Source organism: Triturus cristatus, chromosome 1_1 (genome assembly GCF_964204655.1).
Source record: "Triturus cristatus chromosome 1_1, aTriCri1.1, whole genome shotgun sequence".
NCBI classification, from domain to species: Eukaryota; Metazoa; Chordata; class Amphibia; order Caudata; family Salamandridae; genus Triturus; species Triturus cristatus.
The window spans coordinates 200660338-200684412 of NC_140579.1; positions in this window are offsets into that span (position 1 = coordinate 200660338).

The window sequence follows — 24075 nt, forward strand, 5'->3', positions numbered from 1 at the left end:
AGAGTGACTCAGTCAGTGAGAGTGAGTTTCAGTCAGTGAGAGTGAGTCTCAGTCAGTGAGAGTGAGTGAGTCAGTCAGTGAGAGTGAGTGAGTCAGTCAGTGAGAGTGAGTGAGTCAGTCAGTGAGAGTGAGTCAGTCAGTGAGAGTAAGTGAGTCAGTCAGTGAGAGTGAGTGAGTCAGTCAGTGAGAGTGAGTGAGTCAGCCAGTGAGTCAGCCAGTGAGTCATGCAGTGACTCAGTCAGTGAGAGTGAGCCAGTCAGTGAGAGTGAGTCAGTCAGTGAGAGTGAGTCAGTCAGTGAGTGAGAGTCACTGAGTCAGTGAGAGTCAGTGAGTCAGTTAGAGTGAGTGAGTCAGTGAGAGTGAGTGAGTCAGTGAGAGTGAGTGAGTGAGTCAGTGAGAGTGAGTGAGTGAGTCAGTGAGAGTGAGTAAATCATTGAGAGTGAGTGAGTCAGTGAGAGTGAGTGAGTCAGTGAGAGTGAGTGAGTCAGTCAGTGAGAGTTAGTGAGTCAGTCAGTGAGTGTGAGTGAGTCAGTCAGTGAGAGAGAGAGAGTCAGTCAGTGAGAGTGAGTCAGTCAGTGAGAGTGAGTGAGTCAGTCAGTGAGAGTGAGTCAGTCAGTGAGAGTGAGTGAGTCAGTCAGTGAGAGTGAGTGAGTCAGTCAGTGAGAGTGAGTCAATCAGTGAGAGTGAGTCAGTCAGTGAGAGTGAGTCAGTAAGTGAGAGTGAGTGAGTCAGTGAGAGAGAGAGTGAGTCAGTGAGAGTGAGTCAGTCAGTGAGAGTGAGCGAGTCAGTCAGGGAGACTGAGTCAGTCAGTGAGAGTGCGTGAGTCAGTCAGTGAGAGTGAGTGTCAGTCAGTGAGAGTGAGTGTCAGTCAGTGAGAGTGAGTCTCAGTCAGTGAGAGTGAGTGAGTCAGTCAGTGAGAGTGAGTGAGTCAATGAGAGTGAGTGAGTCAGTCAGTGAGAGTGAGTCAGTCAGTGAGAGTGAGTGAGTCAGTCAGTGAGAGTGAGTGTCAGTCAGTGAGAGTGAGTGTCAGTCAGTGATAGTGAGTCTAAGTCAGTGAGAGTGAGTGAGTCAGTCAGTGAGAGTGAGTGAGTCAGTCAGTGAGAGTGAGTGAGTCAGTCAGTGAGAGTGAGTCAGTCAGTGAGAGTAAGTGAGTCAGTCAGTGAGAGTGAGTGAGTCAGTCAGTGAGAGTGAGTGAGTCAGTCAGTGAGAGTGAGTAAGTCAGTCAGTGAGAGTGAGTGAGTCAGCCAGTGAGTCAGCCAGTGAGTCAGCCAGTGACTCAGTCAGTGAGAGTGAACCAGTCAGTGAGAGTGAGTCAGTCAGTGAGAGTGAGTCAGTCAGTGAGATTCAGTGAGTCAGTGAGAGTCAGTGAGTCAGTGAGAGTGAGTGAGTCAGTGAGAGTGAGTGAGTCAGTGAGAGTGAGTGAGTGAGTCAGTGAGAGTGAGTGAGTGAGTCAGTGAGAGTGAATGAGTCATTGAGAGTGAGTGAGTCAGTGAGAGTGAGTGAGTCAGTGAGAGTGAGTGAGTCAGTCAGTGAGAGTGAGTCAGTCAGTGAGTGTGAGTGAGTCAGTCAGTGAGAGAGAGAGAGAGAGAGAGAGTCAGTCAGTGAGAGTGAGTCAGTCAGTGAGAGTGAGTGAGTCAGTCAGTGAGAGTGAGTGAGTCAATCAGTGAGAGTGAGTCAGTCAGTTAGAGTGAGTGAGTCAGTGAGAGTGAGTCAGTCAGTGAGAGTGAGTGAGTCAGTGAGAGAGAGAGTGAGTCAGTGAGAGTGACTCAGTCAGTGAGAGTGAGTTTCAGTCAGTGAGAGTGAGTCTCAGTCAGTGAGAGTGAGTGAGTCAGTCAGTGAGAGTGAGTGAGTCAGTCAGTGAGAGTGAGTGAGTCAGTCAGTGAGAGTGAGTCAGTCAGTGAGAGTAAGTGAGTCAGTCAGTGAGAGTGAGTGAGTCAGTCAGTGAGAGTGAGTGAGTCAGTCAGTGAGAGTGAGTGAGTCAGCCAGTGAGTCAGCCAGTGAGTCATGCAGTGACTCAGTCAGTGAGAGTGAGCCAGTCAGTGAGAGTGAGTCAGTCAGTGAGAGTGAGTCAGTCAGTGAGTGAGAGTCACTGAGTCAGTGAGAGTCAGTGAGTCAGTTAGAGTGAGTGAGTCAGTGAGAGTGAGTGAGTCAGTGAGAGTGAGTGAGTGAGTCAGTGAGAGTGAGTGAGTGAGTCAGTGAGAGTGAGTAAATCATTGAGAGTGAGTGAGTCAGTGAGAGTGAGTGAGTCAGTGAGAGTGAGTGAGTCAGTCAGTGAGAGTTAGTGAGTCAGTCAGTGAGTGTGAGTGAGTCAGTCAGTGAGAGAGAGAGAGAGTCAGTCAGTGAGAGTGAGTCAGTCAGTGAGAGTGAGTGAGTCGGTCAGTGAGAGTGAGTGAGTCAGTCAGTGAGAGTGAGTCAATCAGTGAGAGTGAGTCAGTCAGTGAGAGTGAGTCAGTCAGTGAGAGTGAGTGAGTCAGTGAGAGAGAGTGAGTCAGTGAGAGTGAGTCAGTCAGTGAGAGTGAGCGAGTCAGTCAGTGAGAGTGAGTGAGTCAGTCAGTGAGAGTGAGTGAGTCAGTGAGAGTGAGTGAGTCAGTCAGGGAGACTGAGTCAGTCAGTGAGAGTGCGTGAGTCAGTCAGTGAGAGTGAGTGTCAGTCAGTGAGAGTGAGTGTCAGTCAGTGAGAGTGAGTGTCAGTCAGTGAGAGTGAGTCTCAGTCAGTGAGAGTGAGTGAGTCAGTCAGTGAGAGTAAGTGAGTCAGTCAGTGAGAGTGAGTGAGTCAGTCAGTGAGAGTGAGTGAGTCAGCCAGTGAGTCAGCCAGTGAGTCATGCAGTGACTCAGTCAGTGAGAGTGAGCCAGTCAGTGAGAGTGAGTCAGTCAGTGAGAGTGAGTCAGTCAGTGAGTGAGAGTCAGTGAGTCAGTGAGAGTCAGTGAGTCAGTTAGAGTGAGTGAGTCAGTGAGAGTGAGTGAGTCTGTGAGAGTGAGTGAGTCAGTGAGAGTGAGTGAGTGAGTCAGTGAGAGTGAGTAAATCATTGAGAGTGAGTGAGTCAGTGGGAGTGAGTGAGTCAGTGAGAGTGAGTGAGTCAGTCAGTGAGAGTGAGTGAGTCAGTCAGTGAGTGTGAGTGAGTCAGTCAGTGAGAGAGAGAGAGAGTCAGTCAGTGAGAGTGAGTCAGTCAGTGAGAGTGAGTGAGTCAGTCAGTGAGAGTGAGTGAGTCAGTCAGTGAGAGTGAGTCAATCAGTGAGAGTGAGTCAGTCAGTGAGAGTGAGTCAGTCAGTGAGAGTGAGTGAGTCAGTGAGAGAGAGTGAGTCAGTGAGAGTGAGTCAGTCAGTGAGAGTGAGCGAGTCAGTCAGTGAGAGTGAGTGAGTCAGTCAGTGAGAGTGAGTGAGTCAGTGAGAGTGAGTGAGTCAGCCAGTGAGTCAGCCAGTGAGTCATGCAGTGACTCAGTCAGTGAGAGTGAGCCAGTCAGTGAGAGTGAGTCAGTCAGTGAGAGTGAGTCAGTCAGTGAGTGAGAGTCAGTGAGTCAGTGAGAGTGAGTAAATCATTGAGAGTGAGTGAGTCAGTGAGAGTGAGTGAGTCAGTGAGAGTGAGTGTGTCAGTCAGTGAGAGTGAGTGTCAGTCAGTGAGAGTGAGTCTCAGTCAGTGAGAGTGAGTGAGTCAGTCAGTGAGAGTGAGTGAGTCAGTGAGAGTGAGTGAGTCAGTCAGTGAGAGTGAGTCAGTTAGTGAGAGTGAGTGAGTCAGTCAGTGAGAGTGAGTGTCAGTCAGTGAGAGTGAGTGTCAGTCAGTGAGAGTGAGTCTCAGTCAGTGAGAGTGAGTGAGTCAGTCAGTGAGAGTGAGTGAATCAGTCAGTGAGAGTGAGTGAGTCAGTCAGTGAGAGTGAGTGAGTCAGTCAGTGAGAGTGAGTCAGTCAGTGAGAGTGAGTCAGTCAGTGAGAGTGAGTCAGTCAGTGAGAGAGAGAGTGAGTCAGTGAGAGTGAGTCAGTCAGTGAGAGTGAGCAAGTCAGTCAGTGAGAGTGAATGAGTCAGTCAGTGAGAGTGAGTGAGTCAGTGAGAGTGAGTGAGTCAGTCAGGGAGACTGAGTCAGTCAGTGAGAGTGCGTGAGTCAGTCAGTGAGAGTGAGTGTCAGTCAGTGAGATTGAGTGTCAGTCAGTGAGAGTGAGTGTCAGTCAGTGAGAGTGAGTCTCAGTCAGTGAGAGTGAGTGAGTCAGTCAGTGAGAGTGAGTGAGTCAATGAGAGTGAGTGAGTCAGTCAGTGAGAGTGAGTCAGTCAGTGAGAGTGAGTGAGTCAGTCAGTGAGAGTGAGTGTCAGTCAGTGAGAGTGAGTGTCAGTCAGTGAGAGTGAGTGTCAGTCAGTGAGAGTGAGTCTCAGTCAGTGAGAGTGAGTGAGTCAGTCAGTGAGAGTGAGTGAGTCAGTCAGTGAGAGTGAGTGAGTCAGTCAGTGAGAGTGAGTCAGTCAGTGAGAGTAAGTGAGTCAGTCAGTGAGAGTGAGTGAGTCAGTCAGTGAGAGTGAGTGAGTCAGTCAGTGAGAGTGAGTAAGTCAGTCAGTGAGAGTGAGTGAGTCAGCCAGTGAGTCAGTCAGTGAGAGTGAACCAGTCAGTGAGAGTGAGTCAGTCAGTGAGAGTGAGTCAGTCAGTGAGAGTGAGTGAGTCAGTGAGAGTGAGTGAGTCAGTGAGAGTGAGTGAGTCAGTGAGAGTGAGTGAGTTAGTCAGTGAGAGTGAATGAGTCATTGAGAGTGAGTGAGTCAGTGAGAGTGAGTGAGTCAGTGAGTGTGAGTGAGTCAGTCAGTGAGTGAGAGAGAGAGAGTCAGTCAGTGAGAGTGAGTCAGTCAGTGAGAGTGAGTGAGTCAGTCAGTGAGAGTGAGTGAGTCAATCAGTGAGAGTGAGTCAGTCAGTTAGAGTGAGTGAGTCAGTGAGAGTGAGTCAGTCAGTGAGAGTGAGTGAGTCAGTGAGAGAGAGAGTGAGTCAGTGAGAGTGACTCAGTCAGTGAGAGTGAGTTTCAGTCAGTGAGAGTGAGTCTCAGTCAGTGAGAGTGAGTGAGTCAGTCAGTGAGAGTGAGTGAGTCAGTCAGTGAGAGTGAGTGAGTCAGTCAGTGAGAGTGAGTCAGTCAGTGAGAGTAAGTGAGTCAGTCAGTGAGAGTGAGTGAGTCAGTCAGTGAGAGTGAGTGAGTCAGCCAGTGAGTCAGCCAGTGAGTCATGCAGTGACTCAGTCAGTGAGAGTGAGCCAGTCAGTGAGAGTGAGTCAGTCAGTGAGAGTGAGTCAGTCAGTGAGTGAGAGTCACTGAGTCAGTGAGAGTCAGTGAGTCAGTTAGAGTGAGTGAGTCAGTGAGAGTGAGTGAGTCAGTGAGAGTGAGTGAGTGAGTCAGTGAGAGTGAGTGAGTGAGTCAGTGAGAGTGAGTAAATCATTGAGAGTGAGTGAGTCAGTGAGAGTGAGTGAGTCAGTGAGAGTGAGTGAGTCAGTCAGTGAGAGTTAGTGAGTCAGTCAGTGAGTGTGAGTGAGTCAGTCAGTGAGAGAGAGAGAGTCAGTCAGTGAGAGTGAGTCAGTCAGTGAGAGTGAGTGAGTCAGTCAGTGAGAGTGAGTGAGTCAGTCAGTGAGAGTGAGTCAATCAGTGAGAGTGAGTCAGTCAGTGAGAGTGAGTCAGTAAGTGAGAGTGAGTGAGTCAGTGAGAGAGAGAGTGAGTCAGTGAGAGTGAGTCAGTCAGTGAGAGTGAGCGAGTCAGTCAGGGAGACTGAGTCAGTCAGTGAGAGTGCGTGAGTCAGTCAGTGAGAGTGAGTGTCAGTCAGTGAGAGTGAGTGTCAGTCAGTGAGAGTGAGTCTCAGTCAGTGAGAGTGAGTGAGTCAGTCAGTGAGAGTGAGTGAGTCAATGAGAGTGAGTGAGTCAGTCAGTGAGAGTGAGTCAGTCAGTGAGAGTGAGTGAGTCAGTCAGTGAGAGTGAGTGTCAGTCAGTGAGAGTGAGTGTCAGTCAGTGATAGTGAGTCTAAGTCAGTGAGAGTGAGTGAGTCAGTCAGTGAGAGTGAGTGAGTCAGTCAGTGAGAGTGAGTGAGTCAGTCAGTGAGAGTGAGTCAGTCAGTGAGAGTAAGTGAGTCAGTCAGTGAGAGTGAGTGAGTCAGTCAGTGAGAGTGAGTGAGTCAGTCAGTGAGAGTGAGTAAGTCAGTCAGTGAGAGTGAGTGAGTCAGCCAGTGAGTCAGCCAGTGAGTCAGCCAGTGACTCAGTCAGTGAGAGTGAACCAGTCAGTGAGAGTGAGTCAGTCAGTGAGAGTGAGTCAGTCAGTGAGAGTCAGTGAGTCAGTGAGAGTCAGTGAGTCAGTGAGAGTGAGTGAGTCAGTGAGAGTGAGTGAGTCAGTGAGAGTGAGTGAGTGAGTCAGTGAGAGTGAGTGAGTGAGTCAGTGAGAGTGAATGAGTCATTGAGAGTGAGTGAGTCAGTGAGAGTGAGTGAGTCAGTGAGAGTGAGTGAGTCAGTCAGTGAGAGTGAGTCAGTCAGTGAGTGTGAGTGAGTCAGTCAGTGAGAGAGAGAGAGAGAGAGAGAGTCAGTCAGTGAGAGTGAGTCAGTCAGTGAGAGTGAGTGAGTCAGTCAGTGAGAGTGAGTGAGTCAATCAGTGAGAGTGAGTCAGTCAGTTAGAGTGAGTGAGTCAGTGAGAGTGAGTCAGTCAGTGAGAGTGAGTGAGTCAGTGAGAGAGAGAGTGAGTCAGTGAGAGTGACTCAGTCAGTGAGAGTGAGTTTCAGTCAGTGAGAGTGAGTCTCAGTCAGTGAGAGTGAGTGAGTCAGTCAGTGAGAGTGAGTGAGTCAGTCAGTGAGAGTGAGTGAGTCAGTCAGTGAGAGTGAGTCAGTCAGTGAGAGTAAGTGAGTCAGTCAGTGAGAGTGAGTGAGTCAGTCAGTGAGAGTGAGTGAGTCAGTCAGTGAGAGTGAGTGAGTCAGCCAGTGAGTCAGCCAGTGAGTCATGCAGTGACTCAGTCAGTGAGAGTGAGCCAGTCAGTGAGAGTGAGTCAGTCAGTGAGAGTGAGTCAGTCAGTGAGTGAGAGTCACTGAGTCAGTGAGAGTCAGTGAGTCAGTTAGAGTGAGTGAGTCAGTGAGAGTGAGTGAGTCAGTGAGAGTGAGTGAGTGAGTCAGTGAGAGTGAGTGAGTGAGTCAGTGAGAGTGAGTAAATCATTGAGAGTGAGTGAGTCAGTGAGAGTGAGTGAGTCAGTGAGAGTGAGTGAGTCAGTCAGTGAGAGTTAGTGAGTCAGTCAGTGAGTGTGAGTGAGTCAGTCAGTGAGAGAGAGAGAGAGTCAGTCAGTGAGAGTGAGTCAGTCAGTGAGAGTGAGTGAGTCGGTCAGTGAGAGTGAGTGAGTCAGTCAGTGAGAGTGAGTCAATCAGTGAGAGTGAGTCAGTCAGTGAGAGTGAGTCAGTCAGTGAGAGTGAGTGAGTCAGTGAGAGAGAGTGAGTCAGTGAGAGTGAGTCAGTCAGTGAGAGTGAGCGAGTCAGTCAGTGAGAGTGAGTGAGTCAGTCAGTGAGAGTGAGTGAGTCAGTGAGAGTGAGTGAGTCAGTCAGGGAGACTGAGTCAGTCAGTGAGAGTGCGTGAGTCAGTCAGTGAGAGTGAGTGTCAGTCAGTGAGAGTGAGTGTCAGTCAGTGAGAGTGAGTGTCAGTCAGTGAGAGTGAGTCTCAGTCAGTGAGAGTGAGTGAGTCAGTCAGTGAGAGTAAGTGAGTCAGTCAGTGAGAGTGAGTGAGTCAGTCAGTGAGAGTGAGTGAGTCAGCCAGTGAGTCAGCCAGTGAGTCATGCAGTGACTCAGTCAGTGAGAGTGAGCCAGTCAGTGAGAGTGAGTCAGTCAGTGAGAGTGAGTCAGTCAGTGAGTGAGAGTCAGTGAGTCAGTGAGAGTCAGTGAGTCAGTTAGAGTGAGTGAGTCAGTGAGAGTGAGTGAGTCAGTGAGAGTGAGTGAGTCAGTGAGAGTGAGTGAGTGAGTCAGTGAGAGTGAGTAAATCATTGAGAGTGAGTGAGTCAGTGGGAGTGAGTGAGTCAGTGAGAGTGAGTGAGTCAGTCAGTGAGAGTGAGTGAGTCAGTCAGTGAGAGTGAGTGAGTCAGTCAGTGAGAGAGAGAGAGAGTCAGTCAGTGAGAGTGAGTGAGTCAGTCAGTGAGAGTGAGTGAGTCAGTCAGTGAGAGTGAGTCAATCAGTGAGAGTGAGTCAGTCAGTGAGAGTGAGTCAGTCAGTGAGAGTGAGTGAGTCAGTGAGAGAGAGTGAGTCAGTGAGAGTGAGTCAGTCAGTGAGAGTGAGCGAGTCAGTCAGTGAGAGTGAGTGAGTCAGTCAGTGAGAGTGAGTGAGTCAGTGAGAGTGAGTGAGTCAGTCAGGGAGACTGAGTCAGTCAGTGAGAGTGCGTGAGTCAGTCAGTGAGAGTGAGTGTCAGTCAGTGAGAGTGAGTGTCAGTCAGTGAGAGTGAGTGTCAGTCAGTGAGAGTTAGTGTCAGTCAGTGAGAGTGAGTCTCAGTCAGTGAGAGTGAGTGAGTCAGTCAGTGAGAGTGAGTGAGTCAGTCAGTGAGAGTGAGTGAGTCAGTCAGTGAGAGAGAGAGAGTCAGTCAGTGAGAGTGAGTCAGTCAGTGAGAGTGAGTGAGTCAGTCAGTGAGAGTGAGTGAGTCAGTCAGTGAGAGTGAGTCAGTCAGTGAGAGTGAGTCAGCCAGTGAGAGTGAGTGAATCAGTGAGAGAGAGAGTGAGTCAGTGAGAGTGAGTCAGTCAGTGAGAGTGAGCGAGTCAGTCAGTGAGAGTGAGTGAGTCAGTCAGTGAGAGTGAGTGAGTCAGTGAGAGTGAGTGAGTCAGTCAGAGAGACTGAGTCAGTCAGTGAGAGTGCATGAGTCAGTCAGTGAGAGTGAGTGTCAGTCAGTGAGAGTGAGTGTCAGTCAGTGAGAGTGAGTGTCAGTCAGTGAGAGTGAGTCTCAGTCAGTGAGAGTGAGTGAGTCAGTCAGTGAGAGTGAGTGAGTCAGTGAGAGTGAGTGAGTCAGTCAGTGAGAGTGAGTCAGTCAGTGAGAGTGAGTAAGTCAGTCAGTGAGAGTGAGTGTCAGTCAGTGAGAGTGAGTCTCAGTCAGTGAGAGTGAGTGAGTCAGTCAGTGAGAGTGAGTGAGTCAGTCAGTGAGAGTGAGTGAGTCAGTCAGTGAGAGTGAGTCAGTCAGTGAGAGTGAGTGAGTCAGTGAGAGAGAGAGTGAGTCAGTGAGAGTGAGTCAGTCAGTGAGAGTGAGCAAGTCAGTCAGTGAGAGTGAATGAGTCAGTCAGTGAGAGTGAGTGAGTCAGTGAGAGTGAGTGAGTCAGTCAGTGAGAGTTAGTGAGTCAGTCAGTGAGTGTGAGTGAGTCAGTCAGTGAGAGAGAGAGAGAGTCAGTCAGTGAGAGTGAGTCAGTCAGTGAGAGTGAGTGAGTCAGTCAGTGAGAGTGAGTGAGTCAGTCAGTGAGAGTGAGTCAATCAGTGAGAGTGAGTCAGTCAGTGAGAGTGAGTCAGTAAGTGAGAGTGAGTGAGTCAGTGAGAGAGAGAGTGAGTCAGTGAGAGTGAGTCAGTCAGTGAGAGTGAGCGAGTCAGTCAGGGAGACTGAGTCAGTCAGTGAGAGTGCGTGAGTCAGTCAGTGAGAGTGAGTGAGTCAGTGAGAGTGAGTGAGTCAGTGAGAGTGAGTGAGTGAGTCAGTGAGAGTGAGTAAATCATTGAGAGTGAGTGAGTCAGTGAGAGTGAGTGAGTCAGTGAGAGTGAGTGAGTGAGTCAGTGAGAGTGAGTGAGTCAGTCAGTGAGTGTGAGTGAGTCAGTCAGTGAGAGAGAGAGAGAGTCAGTCAGTGAGAGTGAGTCAGTCAGTGAGAGTGAGTGAGTCAGTCAGTGAGAGTGAGTGAGTCAGTCAGTGAGAGTGAGTCAATCAGTGAGAGTGAGTCAGTCAGTGAGAGTGAGTCAGTCAGTGAGAGTGAGTGAGTCAGTGAGAGAGAGTGAGTCAGTGAGAGTGAGTCAGTCAGTGAGAGTGAGCGAGTCAGTCAGTGAGAGTGAGTGAGTCAGTCAGTGAGAGTGAGTGAGTCAGTGAGAGTGAGTGAGTCAGTCAGGGAGACTGAGTCAGTCAGTGAGAGTGCGTGAGTCAGTCAGTGAGAGTGAGTGTCAGTCAGTGAGAGTGAGTGTCAGTCACCGAGAGTTAGTGTCAGTCAGTGAGAGTGAGTCTCAGTCAGTGAGAGTGAGTGAGTCAGTCAGTGAGAGTGAGTGAGTCAGTCAGTGAGAGTGAGTGAGTCAGTCAGTGAGAGAGAGAGAGTCAGTCAGTGAGAGTGAGTCAGTCAGTGAGTGAGAGTCAGTGAGTCAGTGAGAGTCAGTGAGTCAGTTAGAGTGAGTGAGTCAGTGAGAGTGAGTGAGTCAGTGAGAGTGAGTGAGTCAGTGAGAGTGAGTGAGTGAGTCAGTGAGAGTGAGTAAATCATTGAGAGTGAGTGAGTCAGTGAGAGTGAGTGAGTCAGTGAGAGTGAGTGTGTCAGTCAGTGAGAGTGAGTGTCAGTCAGTGAGAGTGAGTCTCAGTCAGTGAGAGTGAGTGAGTCAGTCAGTGAGAGTGAGTGAGTCAGTGAGAGTGAGTGAGTCAGTCAGTGAGAGTGAGTCAGTTAGTGAGAGTGAGTGAGTCAGTCAGTGAGAGTGAGTGTCAGTCAGTGAGAGTGAGTGTCAGTCAGTGAGAGTGAGTCTCAGTCAGTGAGAGTGAGTGAGTCAGTCAGTGAGAGTGAGTGAATCAGTCAGTGAGAGTGAGTGAGTCAGTCAGTGAGAGTGAGTGAGTCAGTCAGTGAGAGTGAGTCAGTCAGTGAGAGTGAGTCAGTCAGTGAGAGTGAGTCAGTCAGTGAGAGAGAGAGTGAGTCAGTGAGAGTGAGTCAGTCAGTGAGAGTGAGCAAGTCAGTCAGTGAGAGTGAATGAGTCAGTCAGTGAGAGTGAGTGAGTCAGTGAGAGTGAGTGAGTCAGTCAGGGAGACTGAGTCAGTCAGTGAGAGTGCGTGAGTCAGTCAGTGAGAGTGAGTGTCAGTCAGTGAGAGTGAGTGTCAGTCAGTGAGAGTGAGTGTCAGTCAGTGAGAGTGAGTCTCAGTCAGTGAGAGTGAGTGAGTCAGTCAGTGAGAGTGAGTGAGTCAATGAGAGTGAGTGAGTCAGTCAGTGAGAGTGAGTCAGTCAGTGAGAGTGAGTGAGTCAGTCAGTGAGAGTGAGTGTCAGTCAGTGAGAGTGAGTGTCAGTCAGTGAGAGTGAGTGTCAGTCAGTGAGAGTGAGTCTCAGTCAGTGAGAGTGAGTGAGTCAGTCAGTGAGAGTGAGTGAGTCAGTCAGTGAGAGTGAGTGAGTCAGTCAGTGAGAGTGAGTCAGTCAGTGAGAGTAAGTGAGTCAGTCAGTGAGAGTGAGTGAGTCAGTCAGTGAGAGTGAGTGAGTCAGTCAGTGAGAGTGAGTAAGTCAGTCAGTGAGAGTGAGTGAGTCAGCCAGTGAGTCAGTCAGTGAGAGTGAACCAGTCAGTGAGAGTGAGTCAGTCAGTGAGAGTGAGTCAGTCAGTGAGAGTGAGTGAGTCAGTGAGAGTGAGTGAGTCAGTGAGAGTGAGTGAGTCAGTGAGAGTGAGTGAGTCAGTGAGAGTGAGTGAGTTAGTCAGTGAGAGTGAATGAGTCATTGAGAGTGAGTGAGTCAGTGAGAGTGAGTGAGTCAGTGAGTGTGAGTGAGTCAGTCAGTGAGAGAGAGAGAGAGAGTCAGTCAGTGAGAGTGAGTCAGTCAGTGAGAGTGAGTGAGTCAGTCAGTGAGAGTGAGTGAGTCAATCAGTGAGAGTGAGTCAGTCAGTTAGAGTGAGTGAGTCAGTGAGAGTGAGTCAGTCAGTGAGAGTGAGTGAGTCAGTGAGAGAGAGAGTGAGTCAGTGAGAGTGACTCAGTCAGTGAGAGTGAGTTTCAGTCAGTGAGAGTGAGTCTCAGTCAGTGAGAGTGAGTGAGTCAGTCAGTGAGAGTGAGTGAGTCAGTCAGTGAGAGTGAGTCAGTCAGTGAGAGTAAGTGAGTCAGTCAGTGAGAGTGAGTGAGTCAGTCAGTGAGAGTGAGTGAGTCAGCCAGTGAGTCAGCCAGTGAGTCATGCAGTGACTCAGTCAGTGAGAGTGAGCCAGTCAGTGAGAGTGAGTCAGTCAGTGAGAGTGAGTCAGTCAGTGAGTGAGAGTCACTGAGTCAGTGAGAGTCAGTGAGTCAGTTAGAGTGAGTGAGTCAGTGAGAGTGAGTGAGTCAGTGAGAGTGAGTGAGTGAGTCAGTGAGAGTGAGTGAGTGAGTCAGTGAGAGTGAGTAAATCATTGAGAGTGAGTGAGTCAGTGAGAGTGAGTGAGTCAGTGAGAGTGAGTGAGTCAGTCAGTGAGAGTTAGTGAGTCAGTCAGTGAGTGTGAGTGAGTCAGTCAGTGAGAGAGAGAGAGTCAGTCAGTGAGAGTGAGTCAGTCAGTGAGAGTGAGTTAGTCAGTCAGTGAGAGTGAGTGAGTCAGTCAGTGAGAGTGAGTCAATCAGTGAGAGTGAGTCAGTCAGTGAGAGTGAGTCAGTAAGTGAGAGTGAGTGAGTCAGTGAGAGAGAGAGTGAGTCAGTGAGAGTGAGTCAGTCAGTGAGAGTGAGCGAGTCAGTCAAGGAGACTGAGTCAGTCAGTGAGAGTGCGTGAGTCAGTCAGTGAGAGTGAGTGTCAGTCAGTGAGAATGAGTGTCAGTCAGTGAGAGTGAGTCTCAGTCAGTGAGAGTGAGTGAGTCAGTCAGTGAGAGTGAGTGAGTCAATGAGAGTGAGTGAGTCAGTCAGTGAGAGTGAGTCAGTCAGTGAGAGTGAGTGAGTCAGTCAGTGAGAGTGAGTGTCAGTCAGTGAGAGTGAGTGTCAGTCAGTGATAGTGAGTCTAAGTCAGTGAGAGTGAGTGAGTCAGTCAGTGAGAGTGAGTGAGTCAGTCAGTGAGAGTGAGTGAGTCAGTCAGTGAGAGTGAGTCAGTCAGTGAGAGTAAGTGAGTCAGTCAGTGAGAGTGAGTGAGTCAGTCAGTGAGAGAGAGAGAGTCAGTCAGTGAGAGTGAGTCAGTCAGTGAGTGAGAGTCAGTGAGTCAGTGAGAGTCAGTGAGTCAGTTAGAGTGAGTGAGTCAGTGAGAGTGAGTGAGTCAGTGAGAGTGAGTGAGTCAGTGAGAGTGAGTGAGTGAGTCAGTGAGAGTGAGTAAATCATTGAGAGTGAGTGAGTCAGTGAGAGTGAGTGAGTCAGTGAGAGTGAGTGTGTCAGTCAGTGAGAGTGAGTGTCAGTCAGTGAGAGTGAGTCTCAGTCAGTGAGAGTGAGTGAGTCAGTCAGTGAGAGTGAGTGAGTCAGTGAGAGTGAGTGAGTCAGTCAGTGAGAGTGAGTCAGTTAGTGAGAGTGAGTGAGTCAGTCAGTGAGAGTGAGTGTCAGTCAGTGAGAGTGAGTGTCAGTCAGTGAGAGTGAGTCTCAGTCAGTGAGAGTGAGTGAGTCAGTCAGTGAGAGTGAGTGAATCAGTCAGTGAGAGTGAGTGAGTCAGTCAGTGAGAGTGAGTGAGTCAGTCAGTGAGAGTGAGTCAGTCAGTGAGAGTGAGTCAGTCAGTGAGAGTGAGTCAGTCAGTGAGAGAGAGAGTGAGTCAGTGAGAGTGAGTCAGTCAGTGAGAGTGAGCAAGTCAGTCAGTGAGAGTGAATGAGTCAGTCAGTGAGAGTGAGTGAGTCAGTGAGAGTGAGTGAGTCAGTCAGGGAGACTGAGTCAGTCAGTGAGAGTGCGTGAGTCAGTCAGTGAGAGTGAGTGTCAGTCAGTGAGAGTGAGTGTCAGTCAGTGAGAGTGAGTGTCAGTCAGTGAGAGTGAGTCTCAGTCAGTGAGAGTGAGTGAGTCAGTCAGTGAGAGTGAGTGAGTCAATGAGAGTGAGTGAGTCAGTCAGTGAGAGTGAGTCAGTCAGTGAGAGTGAGTGAGTCAGTCAGTGAGAGTGAGTGTCAGTCAGTGAGAGTGAGTGTCAGTCAGTGAGAGTGAGTGTCAGTCAGTGAGAGTGAGTCTCAGTCAGTGAGAGTGAGTGAGTCAGTCAGTGAGAGTGAGTGAGTCAGTCAGTGAGAGTGAGTGAGTCAGTCAGTGAGAGTGAGTCAGTCAGTGAGAGTAAGTGAGTCAGTCAGTGAGAGTGAGTGAGTCAGTCAGTGAGAGTGAGTGAGTCAGTCAGTGAGAGTGAGTAAGTCAGTCAGTGAGAGTGAGTGAGTCAGCCAGTGAGTCAGTCAGTGAGAGTGAACCAGTCAGTGAGAGTGAGTCAGTCAGTGAGAGTGAGTCAGTCAGTGAGAGTGAGTGAGTCAGTGAGAGTGAGTGAGTCAGTGAGAGTGAGTGAGTCAGTGAGAGTGAGTGAGTCAGTGAGAGTGAGTGAGTTAGTCAGTGAGAGTGAATGAGTCATTGAGAGTGAGTGAGTCAGTGAGAGTGAGTGAGTCAGTGAGTGTGAGTGAGTCAGTCAGTGAGAGAGAGAGAGAGAGTCAGTCAGTGAGAGTGAGTCAGTCAGTGAGAGTGAGTGAGTCAGTCAGTGAGAGTGAGTGAGTCAATCAGTGAGAGTGAGTCAGTCAGTTAGAGTGAGTGAGTCAGTGAGAGTGAGTCAGTCAGTGAGAGTGAGTGAGTCAGTGAGAGAGAGAGTGAGTCAGTGAGAGTGACTCAGTCAGTGAGAGTGAGTTTCAGTCAGTGAGAGTGAGTCTCAGTCAGTGAGAGTGAGTGAGTCAGTCAGTGAGAGTGAGTGAGTCAGTCAGTGAGAGTGAGTCAGTCAGTGAGAGTAAGTGAGTCAGTCAGTGAGAGTGAGTGAGTCAGTCAGTGAGAGTGAGTGAGTCAGCCAGTGAGTCAGCCAGTGAGTCATGCAGTGACTCAGTCAGTGAGAGTGAGCCAGTCAGTGAGAGTGAGTCAGTCAGTGAGAGTGAGTCAGTCAGTGAGTGAGAGTCACTGAGTCAGTGAGAGTCAGTGAGTCAGTTAGAGTGAGTGAGTCAGTGAGAGTGAGTGAGTCAGTGAGAGTGAGTGAGTGAGTCAGTGAGAGTGAGTGAGTGAGTCAGTGAGAGTGAGTAAATCATTGAGAGTGAGTGAGTCAGTGAGAGTGAGTGAGTCAGTGAGAGTGAGTGAGTCAGTCAGTGAGAGTTAGTGAGTCAGTCAGTGAGTGTGAGTGAGTCAGTCAGTGAGAGAGAGAGAGTCAGTCAGTGAGAGTGAGTCAGTCAGTGAGAGTGAGTTAGTCAGTCAGTGAGAGTGAGTGAGTCAGTCAGTGAGAGTGAGTCAATCAGTGAGAGTGAGTCAGTCAGTGAGAGTGAGTCAGTAAGTGAGAGTGAGTGAGTCAGTGAGAGAGAGAGTGAGTCAGTGAGAGTGAGTCAGTCAGTGAGAGTGAGCGAGTCAGTCAAGGAGACTGAGTCAGTCAGTGAGAGTGCGTGAGTCAGTCAGTGAGAGTGAGTGTCAGTCAGTGAGAATGAGTGTCAGTCAGTGAGAGTGAGTCTCAGTCAGTGAGAGTGAGTGAGTCAGTCAGTGAGAGTGAGTGAGTCAATGAGAGTGAGTGAGTCAGTCAGTGAGAGTGAGTCAGTCAGTGAGAGTGAGTGAGTCAGTCAGTGAGAGTGAGTGTCAGTCAGTGAGAGTGAGTGTCAGTCAGTGATAGTGAGTCTAAGTCAGTGAGAGTGAGTGAGTCAGTCAGTGAGAGTGAGTGAGTCAGTCAGTGAGAGTGAGTGAGTCAGTCAGTGAGAGTGAGTCAGTCAGTGAGAGTAAGTGAGTCAGTCAGTGAGAGTGAGTGAGTCAGTCAGTGAGAGTGAGTGAGTCAGTCAGTGAGAGTGAGTAAGTCAGTCAGTGAGAGTGAGTGAGTCAGCCAGTGAGTCAGCCAGTGAGTCAGCCAGTGACTCAGTCAGTGAGAGTGAACCAGTCAGTGAGAGTGAGTCAGTCAGTGAGAGTGAGTCAGTCAGTGAGAGTCAGTGAGTCAGTGAGAGTCAGTGAGTCAGTGAGAGTGAGTGAGTCAGTGAGAGTGAGTGAGTCAGTGAGAGTGAGTGAGTGAGTCAGTGAGAGTGAGTGAGTGAGTCAGTGAGAGTGAATGAGTCATTGAGAGTGAGTGAGTCAGTGAGAGTGAGTGAGTCAGTGAGAGTGAGTGAGTCAGTCAGTGAGAGTGAGTCAGTCAGTGAGTGTGAGTGAGTCAGTCAGTGAGAGAGAGAGAGAGAGAGAGAGTCAGTCAGTGAGAGTGAGTCAGTCAGTGAGAGTGAGTGAGTCAGTCAGTGAGAGTGAGTGAGTCAATCAGTGAGAGTGAGTCAGTCAGTTAGAGTGAGTGAGTCAGTGAGAGTGAGTCAGTCAGTGAGAGTGAGTGAGTCAGTGAGAGAGAGAGTGAGTCAGTGAGAGTGACTCAGTCAGTGAGAGTGAGTTTCAGTCAGTGAGAGTGAGTCTCAGTCAGTGAGAGTGAGTGAGTCAGTCAGTGAGAGTGAGTGAGTCAGTCAGTGAGAGTGAGTGAGTCAGTCAGTGAGAGTGAGTCAGTCAGTGAGAGTAAGTGAGTCAGTCAGTGAGAGTGAGTGAGTCAGTCAGTGAGAGTGAGTGAGTCAGTCAGTGAGAGTGAGTGAGTCAGCCAGTGAGTCAGCCAGTGAGTCATGCAGTGACTCAGTCAGTGAGAGTGAGCCAGTCAGTGAGAGTGAGTCAGTCAGTGAGAGTGAGTCAGTCAGTGAGTGAGAGTCACTGAGTCAGTGAGAGTCAGTGAGTCAGTTAGAGTGAGTGAGTCAGTGAGAGTGAGTGAGTCAGTGAGAGTGAGTGAGTGAGTCAGTGAGAGTGAGTGAGTGAGTCAGTGAGAGTGAGTAAATCATTGAGAGTGAGTGAGTCAGTGAGAGTGAGTGAGTCAGTGAGAGTGAGTGAGTCAGTCAGTGAGAGTTAGTGAGTCAGTCAGTGAGTGTGAGTGAGTCAGTCAGTGAGAGAGAGAGAGAGTCAGTCAGTGAGAGTGAGTCAGTCAGTGAGAGTGAGTCGGTCAGTGAGAGTGAGTGAGTCAGTCAGTGAGAGTGAGTCAATCAGTGAGAGTGAGTCAGTCAGTGAGAGTGAGTCAGTCAGTGAGAGTGAGTGAGTCAGTGAGAGAGAGTGAGTCAGTGAGAGTGAGTCAGTCAGTGAGAGTGAGCGAGTCAGTCAGTGAGAGTGAGTGAGTCAGTCAGTGAGAGTGAGTGAGTCAGTGAGAGTGAGTGAGTCAGTCAGGGAGACTGAGTCAGTCAGTGAGAGTGCGTGAGTCAGTCAGTGAGAGTGAGTGTCAGTCAGTGAGAGTGAGTGTCAGTCAGTGAGAGTGAGTGTCAGTCAGTGAGAGTGAGTCTCAGTCAGTGAGAGTGAGTGAGTCAGTCAGTGAGAGTAAGTGAGTCAGTCAGTGAGAGTGAGTGAGTCAGTCAGTGAGAGTGAGTGAGTCAGCCAGTGAGTCAGCCAGTGAGTCATGCAGTGACTCAGTCAGTGAGAGTGAGCCAGTCAGTGAGAGTGAGTCAGTCAGTGAGAGTGAGTCAGTCAGTGAGTGAGAGTCAGTGAGTCAGTGAGAGTCAGTGAGTCAGTTAGAGTGAGTGAGTCAGTGAGAGTGAGTGAGTCAGTGAGAGTGAGTGAGTCAGTGAGAGTGAGTGAGTGAGTCAGTGAGAGTGAGTAAATCATTGAGAGTGAGTGAGTCAGTGGGAGTGAGTGAGTCAGTGAGAGTGAGTGAGTCAGTCAGTGAGAGTGAGTGAGTCAGTCAGTGAGTGTGAGTGAGTCAGTCAGTGAGAGAGAGAGAGAGTCAGTCAGTGAGAGTGAGTCAGTCAGTGAGAGTGAGTGAGTCAGTCAGTGAGAGTGAGTGAGTCAGTCAGTGAGAGTGAGTCAATCAGTGAGAGTGAGTCAGTCAGTGAGAGTGAGTCAGTCAGTGAGAGTGAGTGAGTCAGTGAGAGAGAGTGAGTCAGTGAGAGTGAGTCAGTCAGTGAGAGTGAGCGAGTCAGTCAGTGAGAGTGAGTGAGTCAGTCAGTGAGAGTGAGTGAGTCAGTGAGAGTGAGTGAGTCAGTCAGGGAGACTGAGTCAGTCAGTGAGAGTGCGTGAGTCAGTCAGTGAGAGTGAGTGTCAGTCAGTGAGAGTGAGTGTCAGTCAGTGAGAGTTAGTGTCAGTCAGTGAGAGTGAGTCTCAGTCAGTGAGAGTGAGTCAGTCAGTCAGTGAGAGTGAGTGAGTCAGTCAGTGAGAGTGAGTGAGTCAGTCAGTGAGAGAGAGAGAGTCAGTCAGTGAGAGTGAGTCAGTCAGTGAGAGTGAGTGAGTCAGTCAGTGAGAGTGAGTGAGTCAGTCAGTGAGAGTGAGTCAGTCAGTGAGAGTGAGTCAGCCAGTGAGAGTGAGTGAATCAGTGAGAGAGAGAGTGAGTCAGTGAGAGTGAGTCAGTCAGTGAGAGTGAGCGAGTCAGTCAGTGAGAGTGAGTGAGTCAGTCAGTGAGAGTGAGTGAGTCAGTGAGAGTGAGTGAGTCAGTCAGAGAGACTGAGTCAGTCAGTGAGAGTGCATGAGTCAGTCAGTGAGAGTGAGTGTCAGTCAGTGAGAGTGAGTGTCAGTCAGTGAGAGTGAGTGTCAGTCAGTGAGAGTGAGTCTCAGTCAGTGAGAGTGAGTGAGTCAGTCAGTGAGAGTGAGTGAGTCAGTGAGAGTGAGTGAGTCAGTCAGTGAGAGTGAGTCAGTCAGTGAGAGTGAGTGAGTCAGTCAGTGAGAGTGAGTCAGTCAGTGAGAGTGAGTCTCAGTCAGTGAGAGTGAGTGAGTCAGTCAGTGAGAGTGAGTGAGTCAGTCAGTGAGAGTGAGTGAGTCAGTCAGTGAGAGTGAGTCAGTCAGTGAGAGTGAGTGAGTCAGTGAGAGAGAGAGTGAGTCAGTGAGAGTGAGTCAGTCAGTGAGAGTGAGCAAGTCAGTCAGTGAGAGTGAATGAGTCAGTCAGTGAGAGTGAGTGAGTCAGTGAGAGTGAGTGAGTCAGTCAGGGAGACTGAGTCAGTCAGTGAGAGTGCGTGAGTCAGTCAGTGAGAGTGAGTATCAGTCAGTGAGAGTGAGCGTCAGTCAGTGAGAGTGAGTGTCAGTCAGTGAGAGTGAGTCTCAGTCAGTGAGAGTGAGTGAGTCAGTCAGTGAGAGTGAGTGAGTCAATGAGAGTGAGTGAGTCAGTCAGTGAGAGTGAGTCAGTCAGTGAGAGTGAGTGAGTCAGTCAGTGAGAGTGAGTGTCAGTCAGTGAGAGTGAGTGTCAGTCAGTGAGAGTGAGTGTCAGTCAGTGAGAGTGAGTGTCAGTCAGTGAGAGTTAGTGTCAGTCAGTGAGAGTGAGTCTCAGTCAGTGAGAGTGAGTGAGTCAGTCAGTGAGAGTGAGTGAGTCAGTCAGTGAGAGTGAGGGAGTCAGTCAGTGAGAGAGAGAGAGAGTCAGTCAGTGAGAGTGAGTCAGTCAGTGAGAGTGAGTCAGTCAGTCAGTGAGAGTGAGTCAGTCAGTGAGAGTGAGTCAGCCAGTGAGAGTGAGTGAATCAGTGAGAGAGAGAGAGAGTCAGTGAGAGTGAGTCAGTCAGTGAGAGTGAACGAGTCAGTCAGTGAGAGTGAGTGAGTCAGTCAGTGAGAGTGAGTGAGTCAGTGAGAGTGAGTGAGTCAGTCAGAGAGACTGAGTCAGTCAGTGAGAGTGCGTGAGTCAGTCAGTGAGAGTGAGTGTCAGTCAGTGAGAGTGAGTGTCAGTCAGTGAGAGTGAGTGTCAGTCAGTGAGAGTGAGTCTCAGTCAGTGAGAGTGAGTGAGTCAGTCAGTGAGAGTGAGTGAGTCAGTGAGAGTGAGTGAGTCAGTCAGTGAGAGTGAGTCAGTCAGTGAGAGTGAGTGAGTCAGTCAGTGAGAGTGAGTGTCAGTCAGTGAGAGTGAGTCTCAGTCAGTGAGAGTGAGTGAGTCAGTCAGTGAGAGTGAGTGAGTCAGTCAGTGAGAGTGAGTCAGTCAGTGAGAGTGAGTGAGTCAGTGAGAGAGAGAGTGAGTAAGTGAGAGTGAGTCAGTCAGTGAGAGTGAGCAAGTCAGTCAGTGAGAGTGAATGAGTCAGTCAGTGAGAGTGAGTGAGTCAGTGAGAGTGAGTGAGTCAGTCAGGGAGACTGAGTCAGTCAGTGAGAGTGCATGAGTCAGTCAGTGAGAGTGAGTGTCAGTCAGTGAGAGTGAGTGTCAGTCAGTGAGAGTGAGTGTCAGTCAGTGAGAGTGAGTGAGTCAGTCAGTGAGAGTGAGTCAGTCAGTGAGAGTGAGTGAGTCAGTCAGTGAGAGTGAGTGTCAGTCAGTGAGAGTGAGTCTCAGTCAGTGAGAGTGAGTGAGTAAGTCAGTGAGAGTGAGTGAGTCAGTCAGTGAGAGTGAGTCAGTCAGTGAGAGTGAGTGAGTCAGTCAGTGAGAGTGAGTGAGTCAGTCAGTGAGAGTGAGTCAGTCAGTGAGAGTGAGTGAGTCAGTGAGAGAGAGAGTGAGTAAGTGAGAGTGAGTCAGTCAGTGAGAGTGAGCAAGTCAGTCAGTGAGAGTGAATGAGTCAGTCAGTGAGAGTGAGTGAGTCAGTGAGAGTGAGTGAGTCAGTCAGGGAGACTGAGTCAGTCAGTGAGAGTGCGTGAGTCAGTCAGTGAGAGTGAGTGTCAGTCAGTGAGAGTGAGTGTCAGTCAGTGAGAGTGAGTCTCAGTCAGTGAGAGTGAGTGAGTCAGTCAGTGAGAGTGAGTGAGTCAATGAGAGTGAGTGAGTCAGTCAGTGAGAGTGAGTCAGTCAGTGAGAGTGAGTGAGTCAGTCAGTGAGAGTGAGTGTCAGTCAGTGAGAGTGAGTGTTAGTCAGTGAGAGTGAGTCATTGAGAGTGAGTGAGTCAGTGAGAGTGAGTGAGTCAGTGAGAGTGAGTGAGTCAGTCAGTGAGAGTGAGTCAGTCAGTGAGTGTGAGTGAGTCAGTCAGTGAGAGAGAGAGAGCGAGTCAGTCAGTGAGAGTGAGTCAGTCAGTGAGAGTGAGTGAGTCAGTCAGTGAGAGTGAGTGAGTCAATCAGTGAGAGTGAGTCAGTCAGTGAGAGTGAGTGAGTCAGTGAGAGTGAGTCAGTCAGTGAGAGTGAGTAAGTCAGTGAGAGAGAGAGTGAGTCAGTGAGAGTGACTCAGTCAGTGAGAGTGAGTTTCAGTCAGTGAGAGTGAGTCTCAGTCAGTGAGAGTGAGTGAGTCAGTCAGTGAGAGTGAGTGAGTCAGTCAGTGAGAGTGAGTGAGTCAGTCAGTGAGAGTGAGTCAGTCAGTGAGAGTGAGTGAGTCAGTCAGTGAGAGTGAGTGAGGCAGTGAGAGTGAGCGAGTCAGTCAGTGAGAGTGAGTGAGTCAGTCAGGGAGACTGAGTCAGTCAGTGAGAGTGCGTGAGTCAGTCAGTGAGAGTGAGTGAGTCAGTCAGTGAGAGTGAGTGAGTCAGTCAGTGAGAGTGAGTCAGTCAGTGAGAGTAAGTGAGTCAGTCAGTGAGAGTGAGTGAGTCAGTCAGTGAGAGTGAGTGAGTCAGTCAGTGAGAGTGAGTAAGTCAGTCAGTGAGAGTGAGTGAGTCAGCCAGTGAGTCAGCCAGTGAGTCAGCCAGTGACTCAGTCAGTGAGAGTGAACCAGTCAGTGAGAGTGAGTCAGTCAGTGAGAGTGAGTCAGTCAGTGAGAGTCAGTGAGTCAGTGAGAGTCAGTGAGTCAGTGAGAGTGAGTGAGTCAGTGAGAGTGAGTGAGTCAGTGAGAGTGAGTGAGTGAGTCAGTGAGAGTGAGTGAGTGAGTCAGTGAGAGTGAATGAGTCATTGAGAGTGAGTGAGTCAGTGAGAGTGAGTGAGTCAGTGAGAGTGAGTGAGTCAGTCAGTGAGAGTGAGTCAGTCAGTGAGTGTGAGTGAGTCAGTCAGTGAGAGAGAGAGAGAGAGAGAGAGTCAGTCAGTGAGAGTGAGTCAGTCAGTGAGAGTGAGTGAGTCAGTCAGTGAGAGTGAGTGAGTCAATCAGTGAGAGTGAGTCAGTCAGTTAGAGTGAGTGAGTCAGTGAGAGTGAGTGAGTCAGTGAGAGAGAGAGTGAGTCAGTGAGAGTGACTCAGTCAGTGAGAGTGAGTTTCAGTCAGTGAGAGTGAGTCTCAGTCAGTGAGAGTGAGTGAGTCAGTCAGTGAGAGTGAGTGAGTCAGTCAGTGAGAGTGAGTGAGTCAGTCAGTGAGAGTGAGTCAGTCAGTGAGAGTAAGTGAGTCAGTCAGTGAGAGTGAGTGAGTCAGTCAGTGAGAGTGAGTGAGTCAGTCAGTGAGAGTGAGTGAGTCAGCCAGTGAGTCAGCCAGTGAGTCATGCAGTGACTCAGTCAGTGAGAGTGAGCCAGTCAGTGAGAGTGAGTCAGTCAGTGAGAGTGAGTCAGTCAGTGAGTGAGAGTCACTGAGTCAGTGAGAGTCAGTGAGTCAGTTAGAGTGAGTGAGTCAGTGAGAGTGAGTGAGTCAGTGAGAGTGAGTGAGTGAGTCAGTGAGAGTGAGTGAGTGAGTCAGTGAGAGTGAGTAAATCATTGAGAGTGAGTGAGTCAGTGAGAGTGAGTGAGTCAGTGAGAGTGAGTGAGTCAGTCAGTGAGAGTTAGTGAGTCAGTCAGTGAGTGTGAGTGAGTCAGTCAGTGAGAGAGAGAGAGAGTCAGTCAGTGAGAGTGAGTCAGTCAGTGAGAGTGAGTGAGTCGGTCAGTGAGAGTGAGTGAGTCAGTCAGTGAGAGTGAGTCAATCAGTGAGAGTGAGTCAGTCAGTGAGAGTGAGTCAGTCAGTGAGAGTGAGTGAGTCAGTGAGAGAGAGTGAGTCAGTGAGAGTGAGTCAGTCAGTGAGAGTGAGCGAGTCAGTCAGTGAGAGTGAGTGAGTCAGTCAGTGAGAGTGAGTGAGTCAGTGAGAGTGAGTGAGTCAGTCAGGGAGACTGAGTCAGTCAGTGAGAGTGCGTGAGTCAGTCAGTGAGAGTGAGTGTCAGTCAGTGAGAGTGAGTGTCAGTCAGTGAGAGTGAGTGTCAGTCAGTGAGAGTGAGTCTCAGTCAGTGAGAGTGAGTGAGTCAGTCAGTGAGAGTAAGTGAGTCAGTCAGTGAGAGTGAGTGAGTCAGTCAGTGAGAGTGAGTGAGTCAGCCAGTGAGTCAGCCAGTGAGTCATGCAGTGACTCAGTCAGTGAGAGTGAGCCAGTCAGTGAGAGTGAGTCAGTCAGTGAGAGTGAGTCAGTCAGTGAGTGAGAGTCAGTGAGTCAGTGAGAGTCAGTGAGTCAGTTAGAGTGAGTGAGTCAGTGAGAGTGAGTGAGTCAGTGAGAGTGAGTGAGTCAGTGAGAGTGAGTGAGTGAGTCAGTGAGAGTGAGTAAATCATTGAGAGTGAGTGAGTCAGTGGGAGTGAGTGAGTCAGTGAGAGTGAGTGAGTCAGTCAGTGAGAGTGAGTGAGTCAGTCAGTGAGTGTGAGTGAGTCAGTCAGTGAGAGAGAGAGAGAGTCAGTCAGTGAGAGTGAGTCAGTCAGTGAGAGTGAGTGAGTCAGTCAGTGAGAGTGAGTGAGTCAGTCAGTGAGAGTGAGTCAATCAGTGAGAGTGAGTCAGTCAGTGAGAGTGAGTCAGTCAGTGAGAGTGAGTGAGTCCGTGAGAGAGAGTGAGTCAGTGAGAGTGAGTCAGTCAGTGAGAGTGAGCGAGTCAGTCAGTGAGAGTGAGTGAGTCAGTCAGTGAGAGTGAGTGAGTCAGTGAGAGTGAGTGAGTCAGTCAGGGAGACTGAGTCAGTCAGTGAGAGTGCGTGAGTCAGTCAGTGAGAGTGAGTGTCAGTCAGTGAGAGTGAGTGTCAGTCAGTGAGAGTTAGTGTCAGTCAGTGAGAGTGAGTCTCAGTCAGTGAGAGTGAGTCAGTCAATCAGTGAGAGTGAGTGAGTCAGTCAGTGAGAGTGAGTGAGTCAGTCAGTGAGAGTGAGTCAGTCAGTGAGAGTGAGTGAGTCAGTGAGAGAGAGAGTGAGTCAGTGAGAGTGAGTCAGTCAGTGAGAGTGAGCGAGTCAGTCAGTGAGAGTGAGTGAGTCAGTCAGTGAGAGTGAGTGAGTCAGTGAGAGTGAGTGAGTCAGTCAGAGAGACTGAGTCAGTCAGTGAGAGTGCATGAGTCAGTCAGTGAGAGTGAGTGTCAGTCAGTGAGAGTGAGTGTCAGTCAGTGAGAGTGAGTGTCAGTCAGTGAGAGTGAGTCTCAGTCAGTGAGAGTGAGTGAGTCAGTCAGTGAGAGTGAGTGAGTCAGTGAGAGTGAGTGAGTCAGTCAGTGAGAGTGAGTCAGTCAGTGAGAGTGAGTGAGTCAGTCAGTGAGA